The sequence below is a fragment of the Pezoporus flaviventris genome, unplaced genomic scaffold (assembly GCF_033815535.1).
Source record: "Pezoporus flaviventris isolate CSIRO_AGI_PZ_B2104156 unplaced genomic scaffold, CSIRO_AGI_Pfla_v1 ptg000001l, whole genome shotgun sequence".
Taxonomy (NCBI): domain Eukaryota; kingdom Metazoa; phylum Chordata; class Aves; order Psittaciformes; family Psittacidae; genus Pezoporus; species Pezoporus flaviventris.
The window spans coordinates 57,001,047-57,026,636 of NW_026892549.1; the positions used below are offsets into that span (position 1 = coordinate 57,001,047).

The 25,590-nt window shown below is 46.3% G+C and overlaps 1 long non-coding RNA gene across 1 annotated transcript; it reads left to right on the forward strand.

Annotated features, from left to right (window-relative positions):
- Positions 1-1,089: 1,089 nt before the first annotated feature.
- On the forward strand, positions 1,090-21,947 carry LOC133268460 (uncharacterized). Its single transcript, XR_009743092.1, has 4 exons — positions 1,090-1,155; positions 18,259-18,334; positions 19,155-19,239; positions 21,808-21,947. It is a non-coding gene; the product is annotated as an uncharacterized LOC133268460 (long non-coding RNA).
- Positions 21,948-25,590: the final 3,643 nt, after the last annotated feature.

A 25,590-nucleotide genomic window follows, 5' to 3' on the forward strand; every position in this document is an offset into this window, starting at 1 on the left:
TCCTCCAACACCAACCCTACAGCAGGCCCAAATGGGCTTACAGATATAACCCAGGTGAAGCATTTCTAGAGGCCAACTTTACCTTAAGGAGGCTAATCTCACAAGGTACCCTGTATGGTCCATGGAGAGAAACTCAAACTCTCCCCAAGGAGCCCAGTGGGGAATGTGTTGTGGGGTTAATAGTTACTGTGTTAGTCCAGTGCAGTAGCCTCTCTTGTTCGTTCTGAACCCCTCTCTGAAAGGCCTTGCCGCATCCATCACAGAAGTAGAAAACTGAGATTCTACCATAGATAAAGAATGTTATTGGGTCCTATCTCAGTTTTCCCCTTTTAGGTAAAGTATGCAAATTCTTGCAGTGATTTCCACATAGATTTTGGTTTTGGGATCTCTGATCCTTTTCCCTGCTCCCTGCTGAAGAGAGCAGGAAGATTGTTTCATGTACCTCACAGTCAAAATAAGGCCTCAGTCCTATTTAATTTTGTGTTAATAAACAAGTCCTGTTTTATTTTGGTGATTGGGGGTAGAGCTTTCATTTGTTGAATTGACTCATTGAATTGAAATCATTTTCAATTCCAAGTCTGTTCTCTGATGGATGTGTTGCTCTTCCCTGGTTGGTGCAGATTTAATAAGCATGCTATCTGTTTTATCATCCATATCATTAGTGGAAATATTGAATAGTCCTAGACCCAGGGTAGCTCCCTGTGGAACACATGGGTCCATACTGCTATTTTAATGCTGAAACATTCATAACTGCTTTCCAAGTACTGCTTTTAACCACTTTTGCATTCTCTGTGCAATGTGAAACTCCCATGCCTCTTTAATTCAGCTATAAGACTACTATAAAAAACAGTGTCTAAAGTCAGGATATGTGACATCTGCTCCCGTTCTTATACCTACAAAACCTATCACCCTCTCACAGGAACAAATTATTTTAGTTTGACGCAATTTGTTCCTATGAAATCCGTGGTGGCTGCTGCTCAAGCCCCACTTCCTGCTCGGTGTACATATTCAACATGCTCGGCTATTTGTTCCAGTTTGTTTTTTCTTTTCCCAGGATTTCATGTTGCTTTTATTTCTTTTTTTTCCTCTCAGAGAAGGAGACAACCAAGAGCTGTGAATCTGGAGAAGCTGACACTGATAGTGCCCATCCCACACGTGAGTACTGTTTGAGATAGAGGGAGGGATGGTTTTGTGTGAGGACCCGAGGCAGAAGCTCTCTCCTTCAGTCTGCCACGTTTCCAGAGTGACAAATTTTAGTGACCCAAGGCTCTTTGCAGCAGGTTTGCAGATAGGCCTTCCTTGCTCACACAATTCTCACTAGCTTTTGGGTAGTATTTATTTTGTACATCGCTGTGAGTCAGGGACTACTACTAGCTCAGAACTGACCCTGATTTTCAAGTCTGATTTACTTTCAGGTATAAACCTTACAGGCAGTTAGAAAATGAAAGCTATCTTATAGAAAGTGGTGGTGTTTTCTCTCTTTTCCTCAATTCCCTCCCCTATAAATGAGGTCAGGAATGTTATGAAGCTAACATCATTAATGGTTGCAAAGTGTTTTGAGATCCCTGAATGAAAAGGCTTATATAAGCGGAAAAGTCTTATTAGGATAATTATAATTGCCAACTGTACTGGCACAATATAGATCACTTAATGAGTTATTTGGCTTTTCCTTTCTCTTTTCCCCTCAGCTCCCCAAAGCAACATAAACAGACTGATTTTAATTGGCAACTTTCGTTTCTAGCAAATGGACTTTCACTGAAGTTCAAGCTCAGCAGCAGCATTTAGAAAATGCAAGTTGGTTTCAGATCAAGTGGAATTTGCAAGGCTATGGTAAAGAGGAAAGTTTCTATGCTCTTTGAGCTAGAGAAGCACACACTGAACCTGCCTTTTGAATTATGAGCACTTTTCTCTCCATTACCTTGCAGTGTGTTCACTGCAAGAGCTGTGCTCAGCTGTTGACAGATTCTTGCGACTAGTATGATGAAGGTGAGTTGATGACTTAGGCTGGCAGCTAACATGATATAGCTAATGGTCTCTGGGGAGGGAAAGAAATCCCCTTTGTATTTTGATCTCCCACTGCTGTGATTTACTGTCTTGTTTTTGCCAGTGTTTCACTTGTGTTGGTTTGAGTATGTGGCCTTCTGGAACTGACCCAGAGGTGGGATAAGGAAACCAGCTCTTGCTGTTTTATTAGGACTTACAGGACTATTGATAATCATCTGGCTTCCTTCCTGTAAAACTTCAGCTGCAGTAACTCATGTTCATCCTTGTGACTGAGAATTGGCTTCTTAAAGCTTTATAAAAGTGGATTAAGAAAACTGTTAGGAAATGATTATCTCCTTGTAAGTATCATTATCTTACAGTCAGTAATACCAAAGCTTAAATCAGTAGGAGTTTACTTTATTATCATTACTGCTATAAATACTTAGCTGGAACTTAAGCTATAGATCTGTCCTGTTCTGCTGAATGTTTTTTCAAACACACAAGGGGTGAAATCTCCACCCTATAAAACAATGTAGCTCAAAAGGTTACTCCCCAGCTTTTTAAGTTCACTTTCATTCCTGCTGTCAGCATGGGGGGAGAACAGAGCTCTACAAATGAAACCAGGGGCTCCTGAATCCTAGTGTTGAGGAGAAAGTGTCTTTGCTCAGCTGGGAAACCAGGCAGAGACTGGTTCCTTGCTTACCCATTGCTGATCCAGGTTTAGTGCTTAAGGGGCTGTGACAGGAATCCTCAGCAAACAAGAGCAGCCCAATGGACTGCTGCCCCACTCATGTTATGCTGCTGAGTTGACAAACCCTTGTGGAATACCCCAAAGTGAAATGATGCCCAAATAGGCACCTTTATGGCAGTGTCAAAGGGTGGCGATAATAATTCGTTACATCTTGAGTGAGTAGTGTGGCATAGCCCCACCACACTGCATCCAGTTGTCAGGATGTCAAGTCCCAGTCTATATTTGCTGCTTCATCAGTATTTTGTTCTGGACAGTGCTGGCAACCATCCCACTCAGCAGTGAAACAAAGCCACAGCTACTACTCAGTTCAGCTTTCAAGAGCAGCCAGAGTTTTTCAGGTATTATTCTTTAGGATGTCATGTTTACCTCTGGATAAATCACAGTGGACTCTATCATGCTTTTAGTACATGGGGGATGTCAGATGCATAAGTCCTGAGTTGTGCCTGGGGGTCCTTCTGAAGCAGCAGAATGGGCTGGGTTCTGCCTGTTTCCCTTCCTAGCCCCCATACACTTGTTGGATAGGATGGCTTACGCTAGAGCTACTGTCAGGTTTTTGCTAGAACAAGTTAAGAATTTAAATCTTAACTGCTATCCTTACCAAAGATAATGCTGATGTTTACAGCCCCTTGAAACCCTTAGATAAATGTACTATGCCCATAATTCCTGCCTTGAATCCAGAATGTTACAGCAGGAATTACATCCCACGGAAGAATATCAGCTATATGCTTGCTACAGCAGAGCCCTATGGCATGTTTAATTAGCTGTATATCTTACTTGTGCATGTGTGTACGTGTTGTGTCAAACAGCACTCTGACACGAAAGTCCCGGGTCATCACTGGGTCCCTTAGGGGAATGCTGCTTCATCTCTGCTCTCTGTTCAGTCTCAGACTTCCCACCCTTGTGCTTCATACTCAGTATAACGTTCCCAGTCCTGTTGGGCTGGAACATTGTCACCCTTGGCAGAGTCTAGTTGGACGTTTTGGGTACAGCTGTGGGAACTTTGTGTGTCTGTTTCTGCAGTTAGCTGTTGTGCTGGCTAAGCCCGGGGCTGATGCGATGCCACACACTGCAGCATGCTGCTCTGCACCACAGCCCTGCAGTAAGCCCTAGTGGTTTGGCACTGCCCTAAGAGTCTTACCTTGCTCTAGGCCTCCTCAGCTCTGTACAGCATCTGCATAGCAGCCCTAAGAAGAGTTTGGGTATTTTAAGATACCCAATCTGAGGTGCCTTTGTTCTGGTCAACCATACACAGGAGGAAAACCAAGACTTAAAACTTCTGTTCTGTTTGATTCCCAGAGGTGTGATCTCAGTGTGCAGAACATGGCTTTATCTTCACTAGGGCATTTTCCACTGTGACAAGTGCCTTCAGTCTCTGCCTTGAGCAAGTTTCCATTAAATGCTTCATCTCACCAGCCTGGTGGCTCAGCATCATGGGGACCTGTGTGGCAGAGTGGATCATTGTTGTTGCAGACTCAGTGCCATTCCTGGGGGCTCTGGGTGCCATGTATGAGAATGAAGAGGCATCTATATAATTTGGGGAACATTCTGCCTTTTCTTGGCATGAAATGTTCCCATTCCCTTATTTTTTTTTTTAATAGCATCCCTCCTCACCTCTTTCTCCCAGCTTTTGCAGCTTTATGTACAGACTTGGACCAGGACTCTGTGGATGAGAAGAGTGCTGATGCGTGGCAGGTCCTGCCTGCTACTGGCCAGAGACTGCCCAGAGTAGCAGTAGGAAAAGCACTTGACAAATAGTGAATATAAAAGAAATGGAAGAGAACTGACATCATGTGGTGGTTGGATACTGGAGAGAGACTTTTCATCAGGGGCTGTAGTGATAGGACAAGGGGTGATGGGTTCAAACTAAAACAGGGAAAGTTCAGGTTGGATATAAGGCAGAAGTTCTTTACTGTGAGGGTGCTGAGGCGCTGGCACAGGGTGCCCAGAGAAGCTGTGGCTGCCCCATCCCTGGCAGTGTTCAGGGCCAGGTTGGACAAAGCCTTTGGCAACATGGTCTAATGTGAGGCATCCCTGCCCATGGCAGGGGCTTGGAACTGGATGATCTTAAGGTCCTTTCCAACCCAAACCATTCTATGATTCAGTGGGGATCCAGCAAGTCCTAATAACCCCAAAATGTGAATGGAGAAGTTCTGAAACTTCAAATCTTTCTGATTTTCCCCTTTTTATTTGTTAAAGAAAGAGGAAATTCTCAGTTCATTCCTGTGGTTTGCAAACAAAAACGTGTTCGATGTTTTGTTTCCTTTCAGAAAGGTATTTCTTTATTTCAATATTGACCTACCAATTTAAAAAGAGAAGGGGTTTAGAAAAAATATCGATAACGTGGAAATGAGGTGAAGGATTTTGTGTTGGACTGAAAGGAGCATTTTACCTAAAATGACATTTGAAGTATTTCCTTGTTGAAAGATATTTTCATTTGGACTGGACATAATGATTTTGTTTCAGCATTACAACCTGCTGCATAATTCCAGAGGGACACAAGCAGGGAAGACTCCAATAGTTGTTTATTAGCTATGGACAGTGAAGCTAAGGGGGTTAATTCTTGGACTTGGGATTTCTTCTGCTGTTTTCCCATGTGTTACGTGTTTTGGCTAATCTTTGCTCCTTGCTCCCTCACATTAACTCTTCTTTAAGCATCAATTTAATTGTGGACCTCACAGCTATTTTTGTTTTCTCTGTGTGTATTTGCTTTATTTTAATTGTTCTGCCTACAAATTATTGAATCTCTTTGGGTATCACCAATGAGAGGGAAATGTGGGTCAGGACTGGGCCAGCAAGTGCTGAAGGCTCAGCTGTGGCGTTCCTAAAGGTGTAGCAAACAGGAGACATTAGCAATGAGTAAGAGAAATGATGATCAATTTGCCAGGACTCTGAGGTGCCTAGATTCAGTTCAGGGTAGTATTATGCCAATAACTAGTGTGAGAAGTAAACCCCGCCATGGACACCTTGTGGTCTAGGTAGACATGCCAGAATAAACAGGTAAAACAGCATATTGGACAGGTCTGAGGTGGGATTGCAGTACCAGGAGATAGAGGTACTTCCTGGGAAGTAGGGGACTGTCAGCAGTGCAATGCTGGCTGCAGGGGCCCAAGTGTGTGCCCATACCATCAGGAGGGATGGGGCACTGGGAGGGACCTGTGGGAGATCCCTGCTGCCCTCACTGACTGCGAACAAAAAAGCCAGAAGGCAGAGTGCCATTTTGTACAGTCAGTCTGCTGTTATCCTGATCTCGCATGACAAATTGGTGTTCCCGTAGTGGCAGCAGAGTAATCAGACTGTGACAAATGGTTTACTTAGAGCAATTTGTTTTCATTTTACTGAAAATTTCCACAGTCTTAACAAAAGGTTCCCCCCGCCTCCTCACTCCCAGTGCCTCCTTCTTCCTTTAATGGCATTTGCATGATGCTGAGAGAGGGACTTGGACCTGTCCTGTGGCCAAGAGGGCAGTGTGGCTGCTGGGAGATCGATCACCTTTCCAGGGACCCTGGGCTGTTTGCAACTGGCAGTGGTGGCTGGAGGCAGTGCAGTGGTGAGTGTGAAGCTCCCCCTCCATTAGCCATAGGGCTGTACACTCTTCTGTCCATGTTCCTCAAATGGGAGCTGAGCTACCTCTCATCTTTTGCAGGTTGGTTACTTGTAGATGAACGGTATGTGGGAGCATGGGTTTCCCTGAGGGTCTGAAAAGGGCATCTGTCAGTCTAGCACCTCTCTCCATTACTAAAACCCAAGCACAGGCCTACAGCAGTGATGTAGCTGGGAGAGTTGCGTCTACCTGAAGCACTACCAGTCACATCTGTCCTGTGAGTGATGGGGCAGCTGTGCAGCACAGCTGGATCCATCTACTTTAGCACACTTGCAAACCCCAAAGAATACAGAAAGAAGAGGAAAACTGTTAAAAAAATGAAGCAATGCCAAAAGCTGACTAGAAATTGGAGGGTTCAGGTTGTCACAGTGCCTTCAGTTGGCCCTAGAATGAGGACCTCACTGCCTTTCCCTGCTTGGGTCTCAACCCAGTCTTGCACAGGGCTTTTCAGTACTGTATGGCCAAAGCAAGGTTAAAACTTGGATGGATTCACCTTCCTGACTTTCCTGGCAGACATGAAAAATGGGTGAACTCTGCACTGCTCCATTAGCAGAACTTAGGGCAGGGAAGTAATCACCGTGACACTCACCTAGGGGCAGGCTGATGTCAAGCTCCTCAGCTTCTGCTTACTCTTCTTGCTTTCATGTATGCTGCCTCCAAGTGCAGCTTTTGCAGTTTCGGTAGCCAGTGTTTTCCATGGGCTGAAGGAAAGGGAGACCAGCTCCTTGTGTAAAACAAAAAGGTAGTAAGTAGTGTGCAGGGGCTGGAGCCAGGGGCTCTGTGCTGTGGGGAGGAGACCGGGAGGGCAGAGAAGAGTTAGGCTGGTGGCAGGGTCTCTGCTGCTGTTGGCCTTTAGGCATGGGTTATTGAGATGAATACTGAGATTGCCCCGCTCGATACCATACAGTGGCATCGGCTTAGTGGCAGCCTTGTGCCATCCAGCTCTTTTTTAGTTCTAGCTTCTTTCCTGCTTGGTCTTGTCCAAAAATGCATCTCTGCCCAGAGCAGAGTACCTGGGGCTCTGCAGACATGACAAATGCTGCTGCACTCCCTTGAACCTACACCAAAGCTGGGAAAAAATATATGTGGCCTTCTGGGGTGCAAGCCTTGCTTTGGGACAAATGATGGGCTGGAAGCATTAGAAGGTGACATGATGAAGTCAAGGATTTTCTCCATCGTGCTGCTGTGGTTGCTACTTTTTATATCTGCATGCAGTTGTTTATAGATTCCCTCAGTAAGGGCTAACAGGATGAAATGTTCAAGCCACTCTCATTTGGGAGGTTGAACGTGACATTCTGTAAATGCTCGCCTTTGACTCCAAAGGTCTGCCCATGGCCTCAAGGGCTTGATTTGGCATTCTGCTGCATTAAGTGCTGGTACTACATCTTGCATCCTTGTGCTACTGCACAACGCTCAACAGCGTGATCCAATTTACTGCTACGTCCCCTGTCCAGCCACCAGAGACATTCATCAAGGTCTGGGGAGCAGCCAGCTCAGCCCTCTTCCTGCACTTTGTTGCAATGGCAGTTGTGTCTGAAAATAGCGTGGTGCCACTTAGAGAGCCTGGCAGTTTAATGGCTTTCCTTAAATGAAATCCCCACTCTGCTGGCAACTTTGCTCTTTGCGGGAGCCCTTGGAAATAGCATACCAGCGTGTAACTAAACTGAAGCCCACTGGAATGTGTCCCTGGCCTTGGGTGGAATGAGCTTTCTAGTGTATGCTCATACAACAAAATAAGACCATTATCACAACATGATTTTCATAATGTATTAGCAAACATAATAAAGTGATGGAAAATTACTTGCACTAATCGGACATCCATAAATAGACTCAAATAGTATGTTTGACTCAATTGGAGTGAATAATTTATCAGCTGATTAAATCTGATCATTTTGTACAATCTGCCAGTAGTTTCCCAGTGCATGTTTTTACTGTCCATATATCTCCATTAGACTGACAGATTTGGGTGGTTCAGAATGGTAGTAGTTGGGGAAGTGCCACGTATAAGTAAATAAAGCTGGATTTACAGCACTGGGGCATCACTCTCACCAAAATGAGATGCTCTTACATATTTGAATACTAGCTGCTCTGTGCCTCACAGATGATGTCTTAAGGTTGAGGGAGAAAGAATAAAAGAACCCAAACCCTCAACTGCCAACTGTAACCTTCCAGATGTTGCAAGCGGGGCAGGAAATCTGCCCAGAGCCCCCACAGCTCTTCTGGAGTTGCTCAAGGAGAGCAGTGGGGTGCAATGGCAAGTGGAAGAGATAGCAGCACTTGGTGTTTCAGTCCTTTGTCAGGGGCGGTAAGTCCCAGTGGTGAATACCCTTCAGACACCATCCTTCCATGACCCTGCTTCTCTGTCCGTGTCTCCTCTCACTGTGTTTACTATCATCTGCACTTGCACCTACATGGGGATTTTAGCTGAATGTTTTGGTGTTTACTTTCCTTCCTTGATGTTAAACAGTAATTCTGCTGTTTTGATGTTAGGCATTTCCCTTGAGGACCCAGTAAAATCTATATATGGCTGCAGAATCGCACATGTTTGAAAAGCTTCCAAAGAGATAAGATGAAAAAGAAATGACAATTGTGCATAAAATGCCTATTAGATAGCTGCAGAGGTCTTAGGCAAAGGCTCTGGGAAATGCAGTAATACTAAAGACCAAGCTTTGGCTTGCACTGTGCTGTCCTGTGCCACACAGACCTGAAGTCACTGCATCCCCACACCTTTGACGGCTGGTTCAGGATCCCACAGTGCAGGCGCTCCACACTGGTGCCAGGAACTGCACCACTGCAGGACCAATGGATTCCCCACACCTCCAATATGTGCACCTCACATTTAATTTGTGGAAATCAGAGGTTCGTCAGTTGAAAAGGGTGATGACAAAGCTTAATTGCTCTTTGCTCTGCAAACAGGTAACAGAAGTGTAAATATAGTTGCTCTCTGGATTTGTTTGGCTCCTTTTGCACTAAGGGAACGTGGCAACAACCTGTCATGAACCAAGGAACACTGGTTTCTGTGCTCAGAGCAGTAGTCCCAATTCTTCTCTCCTTGGAGAACCATACCAATGAAACTCCTGCTGGTTTCCCTAGGAGGCAAGGGAGGCACTTGGCATCAGACAATTTGCAGGGTTGCTTAGCAGTAATTTAAAGGAATTAAAATGAAAAGCACTGAGGGGATGAGCCAATCAGCCGGGGAGCATTCATAGGGCTAGCTGTGTGTGAAGCTGGGATAATAACTGTTGTCTTTTCTCTTCAAATTTGTAGCTGAAATGTCCCTGTTTATCCCCAAAGGTCATCAGTTCAGTTCTTGACTAAGGAAGAAGGAGAATTGAGAGAAAGAGAACAGATTTTCAGTACCAGATCAACACTTCAGGGAGATAGAAGGGTGAGTGTAGGAAAAGTATCGGAATTACTATATATTAGCACATAAAAGTAAGCACATGAAATAGATATTTTGGTAAATCAAGAAAGTTAGTATTAGGGTTGTTACTTTGTACTCAAAGTATTTCTTGTGTCTCGGGGTGGTGGCAGATTAGGACCCATAATCAGCAATATCTTATAGGAAAAGCATTTTTTTCTGTATTAAGCTGCTGCAAGACTAAATCCCAGCCTGCACTGGCACAGAGCAGTGAAACCTGGAGAAAACCTAAAAAGACTTAGTGGTTTTTTGAAAGAAGAGAGGGTCTGCATTCACCAGGAACACAATTTTCCTTTTTTACTCAATGACAGTGTTGCTTGTTACTTACAGAACTAAAGGAGTTTCTCTTGCATTTTCTCTTGTGACTCTTCAGACCAGCTTGGGCTCAGTGTGGCATGGGTGAAGGAATATGGCCAAACAGGGAAAGAATGGCCAAAGCTTTGGATTTGACAGAGCTTTCTACTGCTTGCATTTCTTGAGTACTTTTGTTACATTCAGTGGGACCAGCTTTTGTCCAAGCCTCTTGACCATTAGTACTACTGGCAGCATTATTCTCCTCAGATGATGCACTAATCCAAATAGCACTGTTTTACAGCTCTAGGTTGGTAAGCTGGGGTGTACTGGGGGTGTCATTTGGAGGCTGAAGCTGAGTCTTGCCTCTTGTCAGCCCTCACACAAGAAGAATTAGCTTAACCCCATATTCACTGGATTGGTTCTTTTGGGAAGGCACAGTAATGCTGACCTACTGCAATTTCTGTTGTAGCTTGTTCAGGTCTGTGATGGTCTTAAAGGTCTTTTCCAACCTAGCTGATTCTGTGATGTTGGCCCGAGCACACACCTCTGTGCCTTGTAGCACTGGCCATGATTATTGTGATAGAAGGACTGGTTCTTCCAAAATGTCTTGTCTTTCCCAGCTTGGAATGGACAGTGTGGTTATCTTCCTTCTCCCCTGTGAATAAACCCCAGGTTACTCTTGTACAACTTGCTGAGTGGAATGGTGGATGGGAGTACGTGCAAAGCTTGTTTTGAAGGATGGCATCAAAATTCAGGATTGATATTCACAAAATCCAGTGTTTTCTTTGCACCAGTAAATATCAGTCTTGAGGGTGCTCCCTGGGTTTTGTTGTTCGTGCATTGCTAAGGTGATATTTGACACTTCAAGTAGAAAAGATAAATTGCAGTGTTTGGCAAAGCTGTTAAATGTTCATCGCTTAGTGATGAATTAGTTAGTGATAAGAAATCGATACTCAGGTATTTGGGTAATATCCAAAGCAAGCGGATAGGGTCAAATCCTTTACCTGTCTGCATCAGCATCCTTCTGTTGACTTAAGTGGGGTCAAGACAATTTACCAGCTATGAACCTCAAAGACTACTTATTTTCTGGTGCATTAGCAGCAAGATCAGAGCTTAGGAGAATTATTTAGCTGTGAATACACAGTATGTTCAGTGCCGGCTCCCTTGTGCATGCAGGCAGAGCTCACTGCTTGCTTGCTTGCTTCCTTGCTCACCATCAGCCTGCTCTTCCTTTTGGACCCATCATGCCCTTCAGCATTTGTTGTTTGCTGTGGGCTTTTCTCTTTCAAGTCTAAAGTGGCCACCAGTTATTTTATGTGCACCTTACCTTCCTACCCCAAATAAGGAGACCGGGAGCTTCTTAATCAACAGTGTTTCATTGTCATCATTTTGAAAGTAGAATAGCTGCTGATAATGCCACAACACTTTCTGACACCATTTGCAACTGGAAGGGAAGATGGTGATGTGAGGGAAAACACTAGGTTTTACTTTCCTCCATCATCTCACTCAAGGAAGATACTCCTTTTGAAACGCAAGGAAACCGTGAATTACCACAGCTGTAGAGCACAAAACCTGAGCCATTTAGCATGGCCAAAGTAAAAACCTCTGAGGACTGAGGAAAAGGAGGAGGAGAAGGAAGGTACAACCCATCTGCCCTCCCCCAGGCTGTCTGGTGGTTGTAGAGAGGTGCACCAGGGAATGGGGATACGGGGTATATATCTCATCCTAGTAACACCCCAGTTACCTGTGATCTGAGAGCTGCAGAAGGAGTGCTCCAGGGACAAAAAGGAAAACTGTTTTGGGTGAGTAGCATCAGTGCTGTTTTCTGGTGATTGCTAGAGCAGGGCTCTGGCCTGCCTCTAATAGAGTAACAGCTGGAAAGGAGATTGATACTCATGACCTAAGGCTTGACCTGTTGTCTTCAGCCTTGTACATTTGTCTAGTGTATAATCTACATCCTGGTCTCTCCAGTGACCTGTTGATGCCACACTGGCTTAAGCACAGCATTGCCATCTTTTTACCTTGCTCTAAGGCTCATGGCTGCATGAAGCAGGGAAGAGGGAACACAGGAAAGCCTGGTTTCCCCAGACTGAAACAACAAGATCATTGGAGGGCTCTTGAGGTATCCCTAGTAATAATGGTCAAGTCTGTGAGTTTGCTGTTTCAGCTTTTACCCACCGGGATGTCTGAGTGTTCCCAGGAGATGAATACCCAGAAGCAGTGATTGGGTATGCAGTTGAGCCTTTGTGTCTCCTAAAGATTCATGAGCAAACCAACCATCAAGTCCAGAGGAATATAAATAACACTGGAAAATCCAGACAGATACTCACCTTCAGTCCCTCCAAAGTGGGGAGGACTGATTGTGTGGAATTCCACCTGAAAGAAAAAAAACCTCATTTTTACTATTTATTACAATAAAACTGAAAGCAGCCCCCATTGTCTCTGAAATGGGAAGCATGACACAGCCGTTACTACATTTTCTTTCTGGATGCAAGAAGATGACCTTCATAGCTCACTTGAGGCTTTGTCTCCTTAGAGTTATATGCCATTCCCTTGTTAATGGTAATAAACTGCATTATATTCCACTTCACACTGATGGCTTTTTTCTACATACTGCCAGAGAAGACTAAAAAAAAAAAGGGGGGGGGGGGGGGGGGGAAGAAAAAAGGTCAGCGAGTTTCAAAATGTGCTTTATTACAAAGGATATGAAAGGGAAAGAGCTCATATCGCTTCTCCTATGGTATGTGTTACATTAATAAGCCATTATGTGTTGAGCACTATTTGTAAGTGTTGCATGCCCGTAGTTTGGGATGTCATTAAACCAGACACGAGGGTACCAGATGTTCAGCATGCAGAACGGACTGGGACAAAAATCAGAGGGACCCATGGAGAGGGTGGCTCAAGGAGCTTGGCATCTGAGTCAATGGCAGCTCCCAATACCTCAAGCACTCCCAGATTTTTGGCTCTGTTTTAAAATAACCCTACCTGAATAACAGAGCCCTGGACACTGTTAGTACAAGCCAAAAACCCCACTGAGGTTGATGCTGTGCCTTTAAATAAAGCTCAGCAACCCCCCCCCCCCCCCCCCCCCATCTCCCCGCTGCACTTTTGGCCTACGGACAGGCTTGTAATTAGCACAGATTTTTCACATCCGTGGGTAGATTGGAAATTTGGAAGCACTTAATGAAAAAGGTCAGTTACCTTGACCAGCCTGAAGGCGCAGTTGGAGGACGTTTGCTTGCTCCCAAGGCTGGCAGCATATAAATACATGAATATTAACATACCACACGCAAAAATGCAAACACTGTGTGTTGTGTTTGCAAGGATAGGACCTGGCGTTCAGTGTGGCTTTCTTGTGTTTTGGGGGCATTTCCTCCTAGACTTCCTAAGGAAGGGCTTGCACACAATCCCCAGGTCTCACGATGGTTTAGGACATGACTCCAAATCCAGATTAACTAAGAATTCAGATTACCACACACCCCCCCGCCTCCCCCATATGATTTGAGCCAAAGACTAGGTCCAGCACATCACCCCCCCAGCTATTGCATTTGGTGGTAGTGCCAAAGCCTGTGTTTCCAATAGGTTTTGTCTTGGGAAGTTAGTTTTGTAGGAATGATGCTCCAGACCCTTGCTCATTCTGATAGCCCTTTGCTGGACTTGCTCCAGGAGTTCCATGTCTCTCTTGTACTGGGGAGCCCAGAACTGGACACAGTACTCCAGGGGACTACAGGCACCTCCTGCAGTTGCCTTTGCTGAATTTTGAAAGGTTCTTCTTTGCTCATCTCCCCAGCCTCTCTAGATCCTTCTGGATGGCAGCACAGCACTCTGGGGTATCAGCCACGCCTCCCAGTTTCATTTCATCATCAGACTTGCTGAGGAGAATCTCTAAGGATGCTGGAGAGGGACTCTTCACCAGGGACTGTAGTGACAGGACAAGGGGTAACGGGTTAAAACTGAAGCAGGGGAAGTTTAGATTGGATATAAGGAAGGCGTTCTTTACTGTAAGGGTGGTGAGGCACTGGAATGGGTTGCCCAGGGAAGCTGTGAGTGCTCCATCCCTGGCAGTGTTCAAGGACAGGTTGGACAGAGCCTTGGGCGACATGGTTTAGTGTGAGGCATCCCTGCCCATGGCAGGGGGGTTGGAACTGGATGATCTTAAGGTCCTTTCCAGCCCGAACTATTCCATGATTCTATGATTCTAAGTCATTGATGAATAAGTTAAACAAGACTGGACCCGGTATTGACCCCTGGGGGACACTGCTAGCTGCAGGTCTCCAACCAGACTCTGCACCACTGATCGCAACCCTCTGAGACCTCCCATTCAGCCAGTTCTCAATCCCTGTCACTGTCTGCTTGTGCATCCCACACTCTCTGGGCTTGCCTATGAGGATGTTATGGAAACCATGTGGTGTCTTGGTCTGGGGTCAGGACCAGGGCCTCAGAGATCGCTGCCTATTTTGGTTTTATATTCCTGAAACAAGGAAGTGCAGGAAGTACCCCACCTGCAATGGGCTTTGGGGAGACTACAGGAAAGGAGTATCCATGTGGCAAGAGACTGGATGGTTTTGCTCCATGGCATCTTCTGTGATGCCTTCCATTTGATATCTGTGGGTTGGATGACAGCAGAGGTTAGAGGAGGTTGTCTCCAGTACCTTACGTTCTGGCTGGGAAGTGATTAAAGGAGTCCTGTGGAAATGGAAAAAGGTATGTGGAGCACAGTGTGATTTCTTGTCTTTCCCTATCATTTGAGTTTGATGCAGGTTTCAACGACACTGGGCAACAAGTGCATAATGCATTTTTATATATCTTTTTGTATTTTTATCTATCTCAGACTATGTTAAATTATGACAAAAGTAAAATAAGAAACATACAGAGCAAGTCCTACAAACAACTGTTAAGTTAAGAAAGCATAGATCCTTTCAATTCTGGATCTCTTAGGTGCAGGTAATACATAATGGGAGAAGAAGAAAGTCCCTGGTAATAATTGCACAGTTTGCATTGAAGCTTATGATCAGTAAAGGCAAGAATTCTTACCGTAACATGCAGAGCAACATCTATACTCATAAAAACCCACCCCAACTGTGTGCCTTTTAAACATTTCTTTTTACTCCGTGTGTTTAATACTTAAAGTATTGCTCTTCATCTTAATTGTTTGGCAAAAGTTATACTGTAAAAGCAAATCCCTCTCTTGCACTTAGAGAGTGCCATGACATTGTCATGCTGCCAAGAAACCCCTGCAAGATGCTGACAAGAGCACCCTCCCTGAAGCACAGTTTGTGAGCATTTCATAAACCTCTCCACACAGAGCATCCCTCAGGGACAGGGGATTATTTTATTCCTACTTCTTTACACCTGGAGAGCTGAAGTGCTGGAAAAGCCCCAGATCCCTTATGATGCTCAGATGCATAAATCCCACGGGTTCTAAGTTCATCCCACCTTGACAGGAGGGTTACGTGCCTTTAAAAGTCAGTTCTCAGCCACCACTTTGTTGCTTCCCCTTCCATCTCTCTGTATCCCTAAAGCTGTCTTGCCCACAAAGTGCAGAGCTGCTTCTCCAGCAGTGCAAAAGATGTCAGTGCCAATTATGTGAACATGTGGCACCATTTGGATCTAGTGTTTCTTTGGGTTTGTTTTTGAAAGAAACTGGGCCCTAGCATGTGCACCATGTGTTCATTAGCATGGGAGAAAGACAAGTGTGATGAGCTACTCTCACCAAGAGCACAGTAGGACCCTCAGCACCTCCAGAGCTATCAGAACTGGCATCTCTGTGATATGCTGGATGGACAAGGCAGGGACAGTTGGGTGTTTTCCAGGACCAGCTTCATCTCTGTCTGCCTGTGAAGGTGCCAGTGGTGAGACTGCAGTAATATGTATAGATCACCATTAGGAAAGGAAAATCAGGACCTTCAAACTCGTTGCATGCGTGGAAGTTAGTGCCTGGCTGCTGGTGCTCTTTGCTGTTGTGTGCTGGTTCTCATTTATAGAATGGGGAAATAGAGCTGTTGGCATCTCAGGAGGTGCCTGATGCATTGCAGGATGAGGTTCTGGAAATAGGGAATCTATATTATATCTCAGTGACTGTAACCTGCACTCTCTGCTCCACTAACCGGATTTATTGTAAGGCTGCATCAAACAAATGGAGTCATAAGCTGCACTGTCCCCAGGGCGACTGGATGAATTAAAATATCCAAGACAATGACAAATGCTGCCAGAGGGTGTTGATATGGGGCTGCTGGACCTGTGATCTCTGGCAGAGCCCAAGAAACAGTCTTGTCGCAGGGAAGCTCCAGAGTTTATCGTTCTCAGCAACAACAGGGAATTGGCTTCCTGTTTCCTCTCCTTTGCTGTCAAAGGGGCAGCCAGGCTCTGCGATAAAGCGTGCTGACTCTTCACACTTTCGAGAGTGAAAAGTTCCTTATCTTCAACTTTAGCTTTCACAGGTCTCATCACCTCCTTCCCTCCACTGCTCCAAAACTCAGCTAAATCAAATATAGATCAAAACAGGCAGCAAAATATTGTGGGCCCTATGCAGCTTCTGCTGAAGTCAGCAGTGATGTTCCAAGATGATCCTTGTCCTCAGGCCCAGGGTTATATGTTTTGGCTGCGTATTGTTATAATCTGCGTGCATCCATGCACATGCATTTTATGTTAACATTTGCTTCTACACTTACTTAGGAGAGGTCAGGGCCTGTTTGTCTGTAGGCAGCAGATATGTGTCTGTGTGCTGCCAACATATGTTTCAACTGGCCTAAGTGCAGGACTGTGTGTCTTTGTGAAGGGTGCATCCCCAGATGTATATGTAAAAGCTACTCTGCTTTTGTGTAAGCTGTGATGGAGACCTTTGATTTACAAGGCGCTCTCTCTTGGTGGCTCTTTGTGTAGGATGTCTGTGTGATGCAACATCTGAAATAGGTGGTGGATTGCTGCCTGCTGAGCTGCAAGGTAACAGCTCTGCCTGTAACCCTGTCAGGTACAAACTCCTTCTATGATGCCATTGTATTTTACAGGTGGGCAGCCATCCGAGGGGAAGCTTTAATTTGAGAGAGTCTGTACTTAGCAGCAGCAGCAGCCCAGAGCCCTGCCATGTCCTTTCCATCGACCCCTTTTGTTCCTTTCTAAAATGAGCACTGTCAGGAGGTCCTTCACAGGGGAGAAGTCACGGAGGGTAACAGTCTATCTGCTTGCAGTAGCAATGGCCAGCCCAGATCCTGGCTGATGGCGGCCTTGTGCTGACAGCCTGGCAAATGATCCCAACCCAGAAACAGAACGAAGGACAGTGTTTTTTTGGCAATGCCATCCTCAGGCACTCAGGTCCCATGGGGGAACTGTGACCCTGGGGAAGGCCAAGAGCCACCTCTGCTTGCGGGAGGAACAGAGTTTCCACATGGGTCTTGGTGCTTGGAGAATGACTCGGAATCAGAAGAAGGTGAGCAGTGCATCTGTTCATACCCAGAAATCCATCCATTGCACCTGTATCAGCTGTACCACATGCTGCTGCATGCTCATACACTGAAATAATACAGCCCCATCTCCAGCAACCCCTTTCACACCTGGTGTGCACCTTCCCTCTCCCCAGCCCCATCCTCCCCTATTTGAGGCTTTCTGTCTCCAAAGAAATCACTAAGGGAGAGATGCATTTCTTCTCAGCATCATGCTGACCCCCTTTCTCCTCGCTCCAAGCCCTGAAATTAATTAAATGATGTCACGCTTGATTTTATCTGATTTGGAAGCAATTCATCACCCTTTTGCTGGTTCTATTAGTCCAGGCGATCAGCACATTAATTCATTTGCGAGACTAAGCTCAAGGGTAATTACAGTGAGGAAGCTTAATGCCTAAACGTGTTAATGCCTGTAATCAGAACTATTTTCTCAGTGCCGAACAATTGTTAGACAATTACACTTGGATATGATTGCCCTAGTAGGCAACAGACGCTGTGTCAAGAGGGGAATAGCAGAAGCTTGTTTTGCAAGTAGTGTATTATCAGCAAATTTGACTCGTTGCAATCTCTGTTCTTCTGGATTCTGTACAACTCATCCCTTCCGTAGGTTTTGCACTGTTAAGGAAGTTGAAGAGTCACCCCTTGCTCTTTTTCAGGCTGGGTTGTGTGGGAACAAGAGGACTGAGTTGTCAGTGCCCCTGTCTAACCAGAAAGCTTCCAATTTTACGTCAAGTGTCCTAAATTTGTCTTTTATTTCCTTCATGTTGAGGTCCAGAAAGAAGTGAGGAAGCTTACAGCATGGATGGTACACAGCGGTGATGTCTGCTGACACACAGTCATGTGGGGTGAACAAGCACACTGCAGACTGCGTGGATGCCGTGTTGCAAAGGGGCTTTGAGGAAGGGTGTAGCTCTGGCTCCTTCCTTCACAGGGAGGGCAGTGGTAGAAACCAGTGTTGTGCATCCATAGAGAGGCTGTCGCCTCCATGCAGCAGGAATAGGACAGAGCATGGTTAGAGGTAAGGATCAGGAGTGTAGCAGTGGGGACAATACCACAAGGAGGAGCAGTCATGCCCACAGCATGGACCAAGGGAAGATGGGGACAACCCAGCATTTGCTGGTTCAGGGCAGCTGAATCTTATGGGACTGCTGGTCCCTGACCACCTTATCCGTTCCTCTAGCTGGCGTATGGCATTTGAAGGCAGGCTTTGTTCAGCCTCTTGCCTCCAGACAGAGAAGCCCTCTGAAAGTGAGGATGAATTTGCTGCAGTCTCTGTGAGCTAGATGGTGTGACCGGGAAGAGGGAAAGCCAAGAACCCTGCAAAGTCATTTCCCTTCTCCCTGGGTGGCCATAGAGATTTCCATTGTTGCTGAGTGAGTCCAGGCCCTTGTGCTTTTCAGCCAGGGAGAGATTTTATTTCAGCTCAACCTGGAGGTCCTCCAATGCACAAGGCACTGTACCTTGCAGAAATTCTCATTTGGGGTAATGTCCCATACACCACTGGGCTTGAGAAATGCATTTCTTGGTAGCTGAAGAAAAGCCTCTGGCTGTGCTGCATTGGTAGTGTCCTCAGAGGCCCCTGTGGTAGTCCTTAGCAGCAATCCCAGCCTCCTGCCACAAATGAGGCAGGAGAAGAAATGAGTTTTACAATGATGTGTTTGGCAGGCACAGTGAAGCTTGTGCCAGTGACAACCACAAGAAGAGGTGTGTGCTCGGATGGTTTCAGAAGGCTGTCTGCACTGAGAGGAAGGTAAGAATAAATCTAGTTTCTGTTGTCATTAGCGGTACGGATGAAGAGCAAATGGTTTCTTTTCCTCAAGACAGCAATCTTCTCTGATCTCCAGCTGGACTTGCAAAGGGGCTGTGGCAGTGATCTCCTCCTGCCTCCAGTGGTATTAGCACCTCCATGCTTACTCCAAAACCTAGGCTACCACCAAACCCTGCTGGGGTGCCCTAAACAGGTGTAAGACCTCTCTTAAACAGCAGAAGAGCAGGGAGGCTCTGCAGATGGGAAAGACAACATGATCAGGGCAGTTGTGAACCAGGTGGTGTCCCAGCCACTGACTTGCTTCAGTGTGAACCTTTGCCTGTTCAGGCTTGTTCCCCCTCAGACTTGGGGTTCATTCAGTTGGGAGCTTCCCAGAAGGGAAAACCAGCATGTGTCAAAGGTTTCACACAGCAGAGAGCAGGTGAGAAACCTGCCCAAGGGGATATGAAAGCTGCTTCTGCCAAGGGGAGCAGATAGGGCTGAGGCACGGCACAGGGACAAGACAGGCACATTTCTCCTGGTGACGCAGCCCAGAGCATGGTGGTGGCTGGGTTTGCTCTCTGTCATCCCAGGGCAATCTTGTGGGATCTCACTGCAGCTTTGCAGCAGTGTGGTGTGCAGGTGGATTTTGAGAGAACGGTGTGAAACCAGCAAGATACCTGCACTGCTGAATGAGTTAAAACATCATTCAATTCAGGGCAATCTCCCATTTGTTCTCATCCAGCTATCAGGTCTGACAACAGGGACTCTAAGCTCAATAGGATGTGTCATGGTTTAACCATTCCTCAATTCTCAACACTTTCCAGCAGAGATACAGAACACAGCCCCATACTATCTACTGTGCAGAAAATTAACTCTACCCAGGCCAAAAACAGCGCAGGATGTCATGGGCAGAGGTCTGCATTTTTGTTTCCCTGTCTTTGTTTCTTTGTTTCTTCCCCTTTATGCAGGAACACCTTCTTAGCAGTGTAGAAACCCCACTTCTCACCCTTTCATGTTCTCCTGGCAGGTCTTTGAATGTTAATGCTGTCACCAGCTTCTGCGAGTTGATCTGTGTTGGTTTGATGAGTGACGTAGGACTTGAGTGACATTCCCCTGCCTCCTCCTCTTCGGTGCAGACTGTAAGCAAAGCCCCAGGCTGCAGTGGTATTGTGCTGCAATACAGGATGCTTGCCTGCTCCTGGGGATCAGAAGGTTGAGATTTATTTGTTGGCACTGGTTTGCCAGGGAAGCTTAGTCAAAGCGTGCCATCTTTTGCCTGCCTTCCAGTTTTAATCTGAACTCCCTCCAGTCCTCACTCTGCTGATGGGGTTGCAAGCACATTGTGTTATTCAGAAAGGCAGTGAAGACTGGGATGGCTGAGACCATTGTACCATCCAGGGCCTCCAAATTTTCCCTCTGCTCTCCAACTTGAAAGGAGCTGCTGGAGACGTAGCTTGTCCATTGTGTTATGGATGCTACTCCTCAAAATTAGTCTTAAGTTACTGTAGATACCATTTGAAACTGTGATATTTGAATAATAGCTTCTAAAATATTCACCTACTCCTCTTCTTTTTGTCTTTATTAAAAGCTATGGAATCTTTCTAATGTGACAGGAAACATGCTCCATTGTTTCTCCTCTATATTTGACTGAAACGAAGCTGCTTCCCTGTACAAAGGTACCCACCTCTGAATAGTTCGTTATTCAGAGCCCTGTTAAATTTGGAGTCTAACTTATTTTAACTATTGCATTCTCAGACAGCCACCTTGTAAAGTTCTTCCACACCATTAAAGCTTGATGGGTCTTTACCCCATTTACAAACAGAGATTCAGAAGAGCACATGGATTCCAATGAAATACGAAGCGCAGTCAATCAGTTGAATTAATTAGGTGTTTAATATCTCCATCCTCTCTCCTGTGTTTAGTGGTTGGATGCTTTGAGATCCTTTCTGCTCACCAGAATGCACTCTCTTTCTCCATCACATTTAGCCAGGGGTGATGGGGTAACAAATGTGGTAAGAAGAGAAAGACTGAATTGCCCAGACCCAGAGTTCAGACCCGTGTGCTCCCAGCAAAGCCTGCTGAGCCTGGCCATAGTGCTGGGGTGCAAGCCCCATGCACCAGAATCCCCCATCTACAGCATTAAGGGATTGGCTGCCTAATGCTCTTCCCACAGGCATGCTGGTCAGGGAGGTAATGGACAGGTACAAGCCAAGCTGCTCTGTGGGTACGGGTCACTTGGAGCAGTGAGTTTTTTGCTGAGAACAAATTGGTGCTTGTCAGGAGGTGAAAGCTTGCTGTTGGTCTTACCAGCCTGGTTGAGATGAAGGGAGCAGAGGCAGACCTCTGCAGTGCCTGGGGAGCCTTCACAGCCTCAGGTGTTTCAGCCTCTGTGCTGCAAAGCAAATAGCTGCCAGTATTGATTTACATAGCAAATGCACAACTTTAAGCCACCTGCAAGCTTCTTTGCAGATCTGCCTGGCTGCAAAACCCATCAGAAGAACCAAACTCCTTTTATGGTGCAGGAACAGTAAAGTTACTGAGATTGAGCCATTTTTCCTTGTCACACAGCCACACGTGCAGGAAGACTCCACAGGAACCCCACTGAGCTTAAACTACCTGGAGACCACAGGGCTGAGGGTAGAGCAGCAATCATGCTCAGCAGGACACCTGAGGCCTCCTCCAGCCAGAACGATCCATCACTCCCAGCCTCACAGATATGCACAGCTTTGCACTCACCAAAGCTGACTTAATAAATCCATGGACCATTTGGAGTGACATGTTGGCATGCTTGCTGGGCCTGAGCCCTGTTCCCTGAAGTCAGTAAGTGTATTACTGTGGGCAAGCCAGGGCTTGCCAGGGTTAGCTCATAGTTCTCCTGCTGCCCTTGAGGACTTGGAGGCCAGCTCAGGCCGTGGTAGAAGCATGCTGTGGACCAGCACTTGGAAATTATTCAGTGGTTACTGCTACCTTCCATGCATGAGTGTTTTCTCCCTCACGGTTATAAGTACATTCAATCAAAAGGAACATGTTTTACTCTTCTCTGTAAACAATGCAAATGCAATGCAAACATTTCACTGTCTGCTGCTTGGTGTTTCTGCATAATCTGGCAATCCTGCAGAGGGCAGATAAAGCGGTAGAGAAAGAAAGTTCTTACCTCCTGTCTCTCTTCTGGCTAAGACAATACATCTAATGGCAGCACACGCAATCTGTCTGCCCCAGATATGCAAGCATTTCATGTCTATGTCGGGCTAATATCACCTCTGCTGGGGTCCTGGGGAGCTCGTGGTCCCCAGGTCCTGGTTGGAAGCTATCACTGCTCCACCAAACACTGATTTTAGCAAATCAGCAAATTCAGACAAGAATGTTTCTTGAACAATTTCTCCTTTCCTGCTGCCCTGCTCTATCCTCAGGTCCCAGGGGCCACACTGCACAGCAGGATGGGGCTTCGCTCGTGGGCAAGTGCCCATGTGTGTGTGTGTGCGCACATCCCCCCCAACACATCCAGTTCAGCTGAGTAACTCACCTCAGCACATCTTAGGAAGTGCAGACTTGCAGCAGAGAGGAGCCCTGACAGAAATAGGCTGGGGACTTCTGCAGGCAGGGTGGCCTTTGGGTAAGACTGACATAGAATCATAGAGTATCTGGAGTTGGAAGGGACCCACGGGGATCATCAAGTCCAACTCCCTTCTCCTCACAGGAGCATAACTGTACATAATTGTGCATAACTGTACACAACTGTACATAACTTCACATAACTGTAAAAGATTACAGTTTGCTTTTAAATAATCTTAAAGATTTAACTATGACAGAATGTGGTGACTGCCATTTATTTCAGTGGTGGTTCCTGTATTAGTTTTCTCCTGTCTAGAAACCAGGAAAAGGAATTTATTTAAGTAGACATTAGAAATCTGAGATGCTCTGTCTTTAACTGGAGTATGATCTAATCCAATGGCCTCTGCCACCTGTCCTCCATCGAGCCCCTGCTGCCTGCATTAGCTGTTGTAGCCTCTGCTGGCAGTTTGGCAAAGAATACTCCAGAACACTTGTATTTCATATGGGTGTCCTTTTTGGATTCTCTCCATGAGCCATTTGATGAAAAGGAGAGAGCAGTTAGAGAAGGAAAGGAGCAGGTTTGAAACCAGTAATGGGAAAAAGCTGCTATTCATATATTTGCAGTACTGAATTACTGAATGCCATGATGACAAACCAGTGTTTTTTTATTATTTATACCCTCTTAAAAAACTAAACACACAGACATCACTGTTAGATAAGCTTTAAGGTCCTTTCCAACCCAAACCATGCTATGATTCTATTCAGCACCAAGTCATATTAAGTACATGTTCATTAACTATAGTTTGACAGGATTTAGGGGTGCCATGAGTGCTTTGAAACACAAAGCAATGATGTGCCGTTCAGCGCAGCTATCAAGTAGGGAGCCCAGTCGTGCCATCTGCTATGGTAGAAGGTAACAGAAGAAGGAAATAACTCACCTCTGGAAAGCTACTCCCATACATAGCAAAGGAGGAGTGAAGGGCAGGGCATTTCCATCCCCAGGTTTGTGCTCCTCAGAGGCAGTGGTGCACAGGACCACTTGCTGCTGCCCACTGTGGTGTTTGATCAGTTGGGGCCCATTGGGGCCAGCAGGACTTCGCTGGAGCTGTGTCTGTTTGCTCTGGAGCGTGCCTCCCTCCCTGTGCCGTGCTGCAGCGCGAGGTGCCTTCAGCTGTGGTTCAGCTGCTGAGGAGGCACCAGTGCCAAAGCAGCAGGGCACAGAAGAGATGGGTTTGCTTCTCATGCAGTGCAGTCACGTCTTCGTCCCTCCTGCCCTCCCCTGTTCCCATCCTCTCCCCAGTCCTGGTACCAGCCTTGCTAGGAACACACGTAGGTACAAAGGTCTGAAAAAACAGGACCATTTCTATTCTGTGGCAAAAAAAAAAGGTTTCCTTTGTTGTAATTCCTCTGTTCAGCTCTGCACAAGGTCCTTGCATGAGGCACAGCAACACATGCCCTGTACAGGGACAGGGACAAAAGCAGATTGCTGTGGGCATGCCTGAAAGGAAACCATGACTCGTTGTCTTGTTGCTGCAAGGCAGCAGGTGATTTTGCAGGTGATTTGCAGGGAGCAGTTTGTACAGACTTTCTGTGTGTAATAACAATAAAAGCTTTTCTTGGTGGGGAAAAAGCAGGGGATAGGGACAGATGCAGCCTTGCCAGAAACAGTTCATACCATTTATGCAACATACAATGATTAGTTTCTGCTTCCCAAATGTTGTTTCTCCGTGTTGTGGCTCTGATTCAGCACGGTGGAGAGGGTGATGGGAAGGGCTGGGGGCCCTAAGGCCATGTTAAACCTTTATTTCACTGCTGGCCCATGATAGGAGAGTGTGGGAGAGAGAGGACAGCAGAGGGGCTTTGCTAAGACCAGCCTGCTACACGACTTGACTTGGTGCTGGTGTTTGTTTCCTTCTTTTTAGTACTTCTTTTTGCATGTATGTGGCAAACAAGTAGGCCCATGATAAAAGTCATGATTACACTTGACACCTTCTTGGACTTCTGTAGCCTGCTACTGCTATCTGCATGTCAGCCTGCTGTCCCAGGGCCTCTGTGGCCACTCTGGTGGCCTCCAGCATGGTTCTACTGGAGGGTGCTCTCACAGGCATCATGACTCTGCCCATGCAATTCACTTCTGTCACCTCCCCCATCCCCACCACATCATAACCCCCATCTCCTGTGTTCTTTCTGCCTGTCTCAGCTGAGCCAGTCTGGGTGTTATGTGGTTGCCCACAGAGTGGGACATCATTTGAGGCTCAGAAACTGTGGTCCCCAGGTAAGTGAGAAACAAAGGCCTGAGTTATTTGATGGTTCTGTCTCCTTTCTGGCCAGCCTTCAGCATCAGTTTTACCCTGGGAAGGAACAAAGTGAGACTGCAGGAGAACAGATCGCCCCCTTGGGGCAGGTAAGAGGGAGCAGGGAATGCTCTGGGGCTGCACCAGCACTCCCGAGGTGTCCCCAAGGAACCTGCCTGGAGCATCTGCGGAGGGCGGTTAAGAAGCCAAACAACTTTCCCCCACCAATCCCCCCCGAAAAACCAACCCCAAACCCATCCCAGTGTTCAAAAGTATCAAGCAAGTATTTCAGTTGACTTAAGCCATTAAAAAGCCCCCAGCTTTTCAGCTGGCAAACAGTGCAATGGCTCAGGAGGGCACGTTTCAGGCTCAGCCTTCCTGTGGAGTGACGGGAATCGCCAATACAAATCCACCTCTTCAGGTAAGATCCCCCACCCGCTCCAGCTCACAGCACTGGTCCCAGCTCTTACAATTGCAGGTGTCTGGTCCCACACCGGCTACTCCA